Below are 12,125 nucleotides of genomic sequence, written 5' to 3'. Positions count from 1 at the left end.
TACTTGCTTTAATGTAATTTGGTAGTCTGTTTTATTCATCAGCTGCTCCATGAGAACCGATTAGTACACTTCTGATATTTCTGTACTAGTTTTTGATATCCCCAAACATTCAAGGTAGTTGTCGTTAAATGCCTCATATACCTAAATAAGGTATCCTGTTAAATGTCTATATGAGACACTGTACAAGTTCAGATATTTTAGAATTTCATAATGACTTTGAGTTTCATATTCATTAATGGCCCTGATATATTTTTGCTTCATTTTTTCCAGTTTTTCTTATAAGGTTTCCATACTGTTATTCCATACTCAAGTTTGGGTCTAGTGTAATTAATAAACAATGACTTCATCATTTTTGATTTCCTAGGCTTTATAAATCTTCTTATACAACCAATTGGTTGATATGAGTAGAAAAACTCAAAGCTGGATCTACCCATATACCCAGGTCAGTAAATTAATCTGCAGTTTCAATCATTGTGTGCTGTATTAAATATTCACCTTTCAGTTTATATCCCCCAACTCTCATATGCTTAGTTTTTGATGTATTTATCACCATATTATTTTCCCATATCCAAATGGTCGATTTAGCTAAGTTCTTTTGAAGACATGCCCTATCTGTAACACATATAATAAGTTTACCAATTTCATGTCATCTACATACAGACTGTAAAGTAATGAACAAATGACCAGGAAGCAACAATTCCACTTCTGGAGTATTTAATAGGTTAAAACAGCACAGTTAAGTGCTTTCATCTTTATGACATTTCAGAACTATGCAGTACAGGAAAAGGAACCCTTCTTATTGGAAATTACATCATTACACATCCCAAATACAACCCCTAAGGAAAGGCTGTAATAAACTGTAAAAAAAAAAAAAAAAAAAAAAAAAAGCATTTAAAGATACAGTGCACTCTAAATACAGAAAAAAATTACAGTTTAGAAGCTCTTAGCTTCAGTTCAGTCACAACAGACACACTTTCATTTAAACCAGGAGAATTTGTAGCATTCAAATAAAGGTGACAGCATATCTCTCTCTTTGTATTAATCAATTCTGCCGGTCACAACAGGCACATGTAACAATCTGCTCCAACACAAGAAATTTGAATTTAATAAAGACAACACAAAGTGAGGCATGTCTTGCCAAAGCACTCTAATTTTCATTCTTTGCAATACTGTAATGATGCTGATAGATCCTTCTGTTCAAGGCACTTTTAGTCATGCCAACATATAATGCAGTAGAGGTGAGACACTGTGCAAGGTAAATCACCCTCTCACTGTTACAGTTGAACTTACCCGTCTCACTGTTACAGTTGAACTTACCTCATTATGGATGGACCCTCTGGACTGACCTCAATAAAAGGAAATTGTTTACACCACCCACATTTTGTTATCGGAAAAGCAGTCTTAGAAAGCTGACTAACTGTCCTGCCCAAGATGTTCTTAATGCTTCGTGTATTTTTAAAAGCGAAGCTTGGTGGAGATGCAAACAATGATTTTAACACATCACATTGAAGCAAAAAACAATTATTGCAAAGAATTTTTTTGCATGGCCCTAGCATCAACAGAATAATGCAAAGTCATGCCAGAATTAAAGTTCTGCCTCTCTTCAGCTTTACACCACACAGCACCTAATAAAGCCAGATCTTGTTTTACACCCTTAATAATAATTGGTGCATATTTACCTTCCCACTCACGAAGGACTTCATGGTACAGTTCATTAATCAATATGCAGAGGTACCCTTGAACCAAAAACATGGGTTTAAGCTTGTCAAATTCCACAATATGGGTTTCGTCATCCAACATAAGAGAAGACACCCTGATGAACTGGCTCTTGACAACTGGTAAAATACAAAAAACTTAAAAAAAAGTTGGCCTCCTAAAAATGGAAGTAACAAAACCACCATTTATGTTCTTCTGGATTTCGATATACAAGAAATTCACACAGCTTTTATCCACCCTGCAGGTAAATTTGAGGAATGATGATGCTTCCAGTTCCATAATAAAGTCATCAGACTGGGCTCTGCTACCTGACCAGATGATAACCAGGTTATCCAGGTAGGTATACCTGGTGGTTAGTGTTATTCAGGCTCAGACCTTGTACCTGAATTCTCTACCTATACCACCACTTGTGATTCAAGGAGTTGAGTCCATAGCTCTCAACTGTCCAGATTTTCACAGAATATTTGTGGCATACTTTTGGTCTGTTCCTCCTAAAATTTGTGGTTTTCTGGCAAATCAATGACAACTGAATTTACTAAATAATGATAGCCCATTAAGTTTCAGTCTTCCTATCTTTCAGGAAATGCATGGTAACACAAAACACTTTATTTTAGCAACTTTCTAAGATTATACAAGCAATGTTTAAAATGTGTCCCTGGTTTTGGGCCTTTTCACCCCCCCCCCAAATAAATTTTGGATTTTTCCAGATTTCTTATGCTGTGAAGCTGAAAGATTTAGTTGAGTGTCAATTGGATTTTACAAGGAGCTGAGAGCTTCAGGGGAAGAGAAGTTTAGTGCTGCTTATGCCAAGTCTGTTTGCAATGTTTGTAGCACAACAGGTAGTATACTTGCTTTTGATGCAGAAGGCTGTGGGTTCTAATCCCATAGTACTTTCATAGGTTCATAGGATGATACTAGGCTATTGGCCCAGAGGCTGTTATAAGCCTAGCCAATAATTTTGCCCGTGTCCCCTCAAAGTCTGCAGTTGTTTCCCCTGTCCAGCAGGGACACAAGTGGGATCCCAGGGGTATATTTTCTGTCTCCCATCCAGTCATCCAGGTTCCTCTTAAAGAGAGCTAGAGAGGTGTGCTGCTTGACATGGAGAAGGAGTCTATTCCACAGACGGGGGGAGTCTTTGGGACACAAATATATCCCGCCAACAGGTTTTATTTATGTCACAGACCAGGTTAAGGTCTTGCGTGTGGGTTGCATGAGTGAAGTATGTCTTACGGATATGCAGCAATTCCATCAAGGCTGGGTCTGAAATGGCCTTGTATGCCAGACACAAGTCACCTCTGAGCAGTCTGTTTGAGACTGAGTAGAGAGACAGTGCTTTTAGCCTATCTGTACAGGATAGGTGTTTGAGACCCTGGATTTTCCTGGTCAGGAACATTGGTGGTCTCCCCAACTGCTGCATGTGCTTGGCAAGGTACATACCAAAGGGGGCATTGTACTCGATAATGGGTTTAATAAGGGATGAATGCAGATGGATGACTGATACTGTACTGTGTTGCACTTTAAAGGGAGTAGCTGCTGCAGTCCTGTCTCTATCCTCCTTTGGAGGAGTTACCTAGTAACTATGAACCTGTTATCAGTATGCCATCCACCCCCTGTTGCAATATTACTGTCTTATCATTTTTTCAGTGTAACATAGGCAATTTATTCTTCAAGAGCAACAGGCACTTTATTTGTAGACGAAACAATGAAATATAAAGTTGTTTGCTACAGTCAGCGACCTCTTCATTAGTTACAGATCCCTTTAATGTGGAATTATTTAGATGACTTTTACTTCTGCAGAGATTTTGCATATTTACTGATATTAGTGGATTGTAATGGCAGATGTCTGAGAGGTCTTTTATGCTTCAAAATCTTCTGAAATGGGTAGTTTTGTCATTATTGGTTCATACATTTTGTTTCATTGCTTACCAGAAGACTGTTCAAAACTACAAATTTAAAACACATTCTAACAAGTGGTGCTGTATTATATAAGGAATATAATTTAATACAATCAGGAAGGTGAATCAAAGAATGCATACGTGTATGTTGCCCTAAAAATGTGTAAGGAGCCTATGGTTTGCAAACAGCCCAGAGGTAAGCTTAGTCCTCCACTGGGCAGATGCAAAATGAATGTGGGTTTTCATGCCTTTTCAATGAATGAGAGTTTCAAGGGCAGAGAAGTTTATTGCTCATGCTAAGTCTGTTTTCATTGCAAGACTGTATTGTTTGCTTAGCAAATGTCTCAGTGTTTGTGCTATTTTATTTCAATATTTGTAATCACTGTAGAAGTAAATAAGAAAACAGTATGCATGCTGACAGGTTTGAACAGTGTTTATAGAAACTGAGGAGAAATAGCCAACTAATGGAACACTGGATTGGCTGGGGAGGGGGATGCTGCTGGAGCAGTAGGAGGTTGCTGCAGGAGGGGCTGCTCTGGGGAGGCCCAATCAATTACCCTGCCTAGGGCCCCATTTAATATTGATCTAGCTCTGGTATTTTGCACTATTTACTATAAATGATTAGAAGCTGGAATGAAACAACAAAGTGTCAGTTGTAAACAATAAGCACTTTTGTTCTGTGTTTGGCAATAAAGGAAAGAAAGCACTTATCTTTTACAACTGACACTTCATTGTTTCATTCCAACTTCTGATAGTTTATGGTTTTCACTGTTATTTAGTAATTAATAATAATTAACAGCAGCCATATTGTTGAACATGTCAGTGCAGTTCTGTGGATTGTGGACCTCAGCTGAAGCGGCAGCAGCCCACCCAGGTAGATTCTGGGCAGTTATTGATGAAGTAACAGCAGTACAAATAATGAGAATGATGATAAAACAAGACTTAATGTAGGCAAGAAACTGGAATAACTGCTGTTACTGTGTTTTCAGAAGTTAATACAGTTTCTTTCATGCCTTAACTCATTTTATTTTCCATTAATGCAAGTTGGCCCCAGTTTTGTTAGATTTTTAGTCATGCCAGAAACAATTTATTTAAAAAGAACAATAAAAAATACTGTGTAATTTTTATTCTTTTTATAAAAAAAGTTATTAAAGCTTCTTGCCTGACTTTAAGCCTTCAGTTAGGTTATTTATTATTATTGTTATTTTTCAAGTTGGCCAGTTTTTTGTTGCACTTTTTTTATTTAATCGAACAAATAAAAAAATGCAACAGATTGAGTTTGAAAGTGGTAAACAGCTTTTGCTCTCAGTTCTTATTTAAACTTCAAAACCTCATAGCTCAAGGGGTAAAGCCAAAAACTTAATGGGTTGAGATAAAGATCAAAGGTCCTGAATCAGGGACAGATTTTAAATATAACTTTGTTCTTATATGCTTTGTCGCTAGAATAACAGGTTTTGCATTAGCCTGCATTTTCTGAAGTCCAGAAGTCTGAAACCTAAGTTTTTATCATTATTTAAGTTTTGCAATCCTCATAAATTTGCCAGAAAATCACACATATGAAGAACAGACAAAAATTACGACACAAAATCAGGGACAGTCAAACATATGCTCTGATCTCTCAACGTCTTAGGGCAAGAATCGGGAGAAAAAGTGAAAGGCTCAAAATCATGGGCAAATTTTAAGCTTTATTCTTTTCACCAAAGCAATGAATGAAGGTAAAACAGTTCACACCACATTACCTTGACCTGGCCAAGCCTTTTGACACAATCCCCTACTTAGGTGCAGTACACAAGATGACTAATCGAGAAGCAAACACATCACTAGGTGGATTGCCAACTTGCTCAAAGGATGCAGGAGATCAAAATAGGGGAAGAGACCAGTCACCACTGGAGTCCCCCAGGGTTTGGTGCTGAAACTTTTTCTGTTTGGCATACACATCTCAAAAGTAAAAGGAAATACCAAAGGGCTTTGACCGACTAAGTTTGAGATAACTGCAAACTAGGAGCAGTTACTGAATCCCCAAATGACTTAACCATTGTGCAGGAAGGTTTGTCCCAAACAATAACTGGTGCCAGAATCATGAATTGAAACTAAACTCCAAAAAATACATTATCGTATCCTTTGAGAAGTCATCTACTCCACGGAACTGCCAAATTGACAATATCCCCTGAGAACTGACCCAGTTGTTTGGCATTTGGGAACTTGTGTGTACAGTGACCTAACTTTTGACCAACATGTGCCCAGAACCATAAGAAAGTCTTTCTATATTGCACAGCTTATAAACAAATTGATTGTGACTAGATCTAGAGATGTTATTGTCCCCGTTTACAAAGCCCTCATCAGGTCATTAGATCATTTTCTATAATGCCCACTTTGGCATGTATTTGTCCAGACCCATGCAACAATTGGAATACCCACTGAGATACCTTACTAAAGAAATACAATTCCTAAACAATAGGTCTTGCATGGACCACCTCAAAGACTAATCATTATACTCAGTATCCAACAGAGTGCTTGAGTTGAAGTGTTTGGCATACTAAGCATCCTCCGACCTAATATTGATGGACCTACTGAACATCAGCAAGTCAAATGACATAAGAAATACTCAGTCCAGCTAACTAAACTGAATGTTGTGGAGAGATGGATATGTATCACAGAAGCTACCACTATTCCAGAACCTGTCTATACTCAGATGCAACTTATGGATAGAGGCAGTTCCTAAATGCTGCATCCCTTACATGGATAACCTCAAATTATCTATGGTATGATCACAGTTATTCTCACTAGGGCTAATATACAATTATCAGTCATGGGATAGGTAAGACCAATCAGGAAATGTTAATTCAAGCACCAAAAGGAAATTGCTAAAGCTAAAATGTCTTTAGATCACTAAGCACCCCTCCCACCCCACCCCCCAAGCCTTCAACACCTTCCGGTACCTCTACCTATACGAAATGTTGATCTCATTAATTGAGACCACACTGTACATCGAATCATCATTCAATATAACCCTCCACCGTTATCAGGCTTCATACACCTAATGTTCTTGTCCTTGGTGATACTGTATAAGATGTCTCTATCTTGCTTAAAGAAATTGCAAAAGCCTTTCTTGCTGCTATCATCAAGCAGGCCCCTTATTTCTCTCTCACGGGCTTTTTCAAATGTATTCAAAGCAGGGAAGGATTTGTGACACTTTTTCAAGTGACTAGAAGGGTGGGTCGACTGAAGAATCTCCAAATAAAATTTTAAACTTCATTTTTTTTCTAGTGAAGAGTTTAAGATTTACGACAGTTCTCCCCACAGCAGTCCGGGCTGAGGGTATAAACATAACACTTTAAGAAACACAAAAGTGTTCTGGTCCAATATACATGTCAGTACAGCTGTAAATATCAAAATCAAAATGAGAAGTAATAGACACAGAACTTGAAATTTGAAATGACCTTTGTTCCAAATCACTGCATGCTACCATCTCCTCCATTGCTTCCGTCAACCTCTCCTGCTCCCCCAGGGGTTGGCTGGTCTCTGACCATTCAAGAAATCCCCCACTGTCTGGCCTCTCCCAGACTTGTTCACCAGACACTCCAATCTCTGATTGGGATCTTGGTCTAAAGGGATATCTCCTTCAGGGTCAGACTCTAGAACATGTCAGATGAAAAAGATAGGTCTGAAAGATACAATATAAACTAGCATGGATCTAGGACAGAGCCCTGTGATACACCCTGACCATAACCAAGAATTTCATCTGTCCAATTGCTCTATGATACTTGCCATGTCTTATTTGTAGGCCATGCAGCTATCTATCTTATCAAGATTGCATCAATACCTAGTTGTTATAATTTACTGTTTAGTGTGTTGTGTATGACCCTGTCAAATGCTGAAGTTAAATCTATATAAATTAAATCAAAGCACAATTTTTTATTCATAGCTGTTATTATGTTGTTATAAAACATCACGTTATAGGTGGCAATAGATCAATTTTCAATGTATGCATGCTGACAGTAACTTATTCAATATTACCTTCTCCATAAATTTTAACCATCATGGAAGTAGACTTAAGGATCTGTATGACTCTGGGTTTATACTACTCCACTTTCCCTTAAAGACAGGTTTAATAAGTGCATGTCTCCAGTCTTTAGAAATCTCCCCATATTTATATGACTTAGTAAATAATAGATATAATGGTACTTTAAGTTCTTGCCTAAGTCATTATAACTTATTAAATTTCCTCCCTGTGCTTTGTTTGGATCCAGTCTGTGTAGTTCTTTTTCAATATAATCTAATTTGATTTCAGTATCTGAGGTTACCTGGATGGCACTAGGCAACTTATCATCCTCTTTGTGGAGCCAAACTGTTTTGCATAAGATTTTGTAAAAAAAAAAAAAAAAAAAATATATATATATATATATATATATATATATATATATATATATATATATATATAAAGCTGTTGTGTCTGAGAATAAATTTTAGAATCTCTACACGGTTTTTCAATTTGTGTGTCTTTACTCCTTCCAAATTTTATGTATCTATAAAATAGTTTCATGTTATGCTCAATATCTTTATATAAATTTTCTTCAAATTTATCTTGATCTTGTCTCACATTATGCTTAATTTCTGTGTCCAGCGTGTTTATTTCAGCTATCAAAGTTGTAGTTCAACCTCTTTTCCATTGTCTCTCACCTTAATCAGGTATCTTGTTCTTATGGAAATATAGCCCCCTAACATAGTATATGCCTCGATCCTGATGTTAAACATTGTTTTTATTTTTGCACTCAAACAATTTCTCTTTCAAAGCTGTCCTCATTCCTTCTGCAGTTTTTCCACTGAATGCATCATTCCCATTAGTTTAAAATAGCGACTGTTTGGCTACCATATAATCTGTAATTAATCTTCTGTGTATTGCTTTAGATTTCAGTTAAGCAGAATTATCTAGCAACAAATTAACCTTTACAACCCCATGATCACTGCACATCAATGGTGGTAAAACTTGTCATGAAGTAACAGTAATTTCTTTAGGAACACAATGTCTAGTATGTTCCATTCCCTTGTAGGTTTTTTTGTTTTTTGTTTTTTTACAATCTGAAGCAATTGGTGTTCCTGAACTTTCATTGTGAATACTTTCCTTATTAATGTTGTTGGATCGATATTATTCCAGTCTGTTTCTAGTAAATTTAAGTCCCCAGCCACTATTATTCTTCCCTCTAGTGTTTCACACGAGAAATGTATGAATTCACACGAGAAATGTATTTGGGGTTGGCGTAATGGTTAAGGTGTTTATCTCACAGACACAAGGTACAGGGTTTGATTCTCGCCTTTGAAAAGAACATCTAGGCTTAAAACGTCTTGCAAAATAGCTAGCCTAGTACTTACTTATTCCCAATCCATCAGAGCCACATGGTCCAGGGATCTAAACCTTGTCATCACAATGAACAAAACATGCTAGAGACATAGGTTCCTGACCCAGAGACACCCCATACTCTGGAATAGACTACCCATACATGTCAAGCAGAGTGCCTTGGCCCTCTTCAAAAGGAACCTTGACGACTGGATGGGAGATAGGAAATTTACCCCAGGATCATGTCAGTCGCCCTGCTAGACAGAGGTTCAGGGAAGTAAATACTGTAGGAAGAAATAGCCAGGGAATTGTTATGGCTAGGCTTGTACAGGCCTAGGGCCGATAGCCTAGTATCAACCTATGAACCTATGAATTCTTCTAGGTCATCAGCACTTGACCTTGGTGGTCTATACACTCCAATAATTATTATATGTTCCAGGGTTGTCTTTATTGTCACAGTTACATAATCTATAGTATTGATCTTATCATTGAACATGTAACAACCACATGTCTTACAACACCTCCACTGGATTTTTTGTTAGAATATCTGTTGCAGTAAAACATTTATACCCAGGCAAAACTGGTTTCCAGTAATTGTTCTTTAATCATGTTTCACAAACAATAACATCATCAATCTTGTGAAAAAGTAGCACATTTCCCAATAAAAATCTGTATTATTAGTGTTCCTAGCATTAACAACCATCAGAATGCATCAAATGTTGCTATATGTGAACTGCTAAATTTTGGACCTGACAAAAATCCTGCCTTGAGTTTGTCAAATATTGCAAAATATCTGCTGCAAAAATTCTCTTACCTGATCTTGACAAATGCATACCATCCTGTCTGAACACATATATGCCCAAAATTAGGCTTGCATATTCTACACATTTCCATTTTTTTAAATGGAACATTTTTTTTTTCATGTAGGTATTTATTCAAAAAAATCTTTTTATTCACAATGGCCCAAATTTCCTTTCTATATGTGATTGTGAACAGTATGTCCTAACACCTGTACAAGTTATGCTATCTAAGAGGGCTGTAAGTTCCCTACTAACAGTCAGGGAGTTCTTGCGGATTTGTGGATGAGATCATTTGTACAATCTCAAATAAAAAGAGATACATACTTCCTTACATTAAGGCATTCTAAAGCTTGTTTCACGTCCTCTATTTTTGCTCCTGGCAAGCATAACTCTATTCGATGTTCATTATCTTCTGTGCAAATGTAAGTTTCAGATCCTTTAATAATTGGATTTCCAATTACAAGAATATCTTTTCTGACAAGTTCTGAAGAATCTTCAGCTTCTAATTCATTAATATCTGCTCCAGCAACAATTACAAAGGAATGATCTTCATCACCATTAGCCTTTTTAATCTCACTGTTTTCACTGCATATTACATTTCCAAGCATACATTTCTCATCCAGCTAGCTTTCTACATGCAAAGCTTGAGCCATGTTGTCAAGGTCTGTTTTTCTCATCTTTTTCTTACAGTAATGTTCTTCAATCCTTCCATGCTTAATACTGATTTCTTCTTCTTCACCTACCCGTTGTTTCTTTTTTTCTACCTCCTCTTTTGAATAAAATGCTGCTTTTTTCTGTAGACTGAAGGTTTTCGGATAGAAAATGATTACCATTCCCTGTAATCTGTCTTACATCATAAAGCAGTGTCCTTTTTAGTATGCATTCTCTTTATTTTACAGACATTTATCAGTTTCTTTTTCTTCCTTGTAAATTGTTTTGAGCTTTTTCCTTCCTTTCTTATTTTTTATTTCCTTCTAAATACTCTGAATTCACAGATTGCTAAACACTACTGAAATTCCAAAGCTGAGAGGGGCATTGTCTTGTTTCATAGGGGTTGAATGATCTTTACAGACAATAAACACGTTCTTTCCTAAATGTGCTCTGTTAGCTCTTTGTCTAACATTATTTATCTCACCATTCCAGTTATTAATATATGTAACAACAGTTTTCCAAGCCATGCCAATTATACAAGTGCAATCGTCATCAGTAAGTCTAGATTTACTTTTAGTAAATAGTAAGCAAATCATTCAACTTTTGACATGAGAAACACAGATCAGCAGTGCTATCAGGAATTACCTTTAAATACAGATGTCATTTATTACAATGTGCAGGATATTTCTGCTTTAGCAAATCATTAATGGCACACTTATTTAACAAATCCACATTCAGCTGCAAATGAATAAAACATTTCTAAAAGAAAAGACTAACCACAATCACTTATCACAGAATTCAAAGAGAACTCAAATCAGCTTCTACAAGAAAAATCACACAAACCATATGCAACTAAATACTAAAATAAGTACGTAAATTTGTTGCTCAGAATGTACAACTTCTGAAAGTCAGACATTGCACACAAATAAGCGCAGTAGCTTCTACTCACCATCGCACCTCTTTTTAACAGTAAAGATGAATAAATCACAAACCAAGACAGGATTGTTTAGATTAGCTCTGGATTGTCCTGGCTGCAGTCTATGATAATTTATGTGTTTGGTAAGTACCTCACAAGACATCTGCAACAGCTGGAAAGGCCACAGAAATACCTCACTAAAAGAATCACAGGCCTAAAGCAGATGACATTTGCTGACTGTCTAAAACAACTCCAGCTATACACTGTGGCATATCATCTACTCAGAGGCGATCTCTGCTTAACATACAAGGCCATGTCAAACCCTGAGGTGTTGGACGTGCTCCACTTAAAGAAATCCCAATCCATCAGAGCCACATGCTCCAGGGATCTAAACCTTGTCATCACAATGAACAAAACATGCTGGAGGGAAATGTTCCTGACACAAAGACTCCCCATACTCTGGAATAGACTGCCCATACATGTCAAGCAGAGTGCCTCCTTGGCCCTCTTCAAAAGGAACCTTGACGATTGGATGGGAGATAGGAAATTCACCCCGGGAATCACATCAGTTGCCCTGCTAGACAGGGGTCCAGGGAAGTAAATATTGTGGGAAGAAATATCCAAAGAATTGTTATGGCTAGGCTTGTAAAGGCCCTAGGGCTGATAGCCTAGTGCCAACCTATGAACCTATAATGGACTAGGTCTCGTAGGATGGCTAGAGTTTGCCTGACTAAATCCTATCCCTTTCTAACAGCAAACAGTGAAAATTAGAGGTAAAACAACAAAATATAAATCAAAGTAAATCTTCTTGC

This window comes from Protopterus annectens, chromosome 8.part0, assembly GCF_019279795.1.
Source record: "Protopterus annectens isolate FY-2018-M chromosome 8.part0, PAN1.0, whole genome shotgun sequence".
In the NCBI taxonomy this organism is placed as follows: Eukaryota; Metazoa; Chordata; order Ceratodontiformes; family Protopteridae; genus Protopterus; species Protopterus annectens.
The sequence above is the reverse complement of the archived record's forward strand: the minus strand, read 5'-3'. Positions refer to the sequence as shown.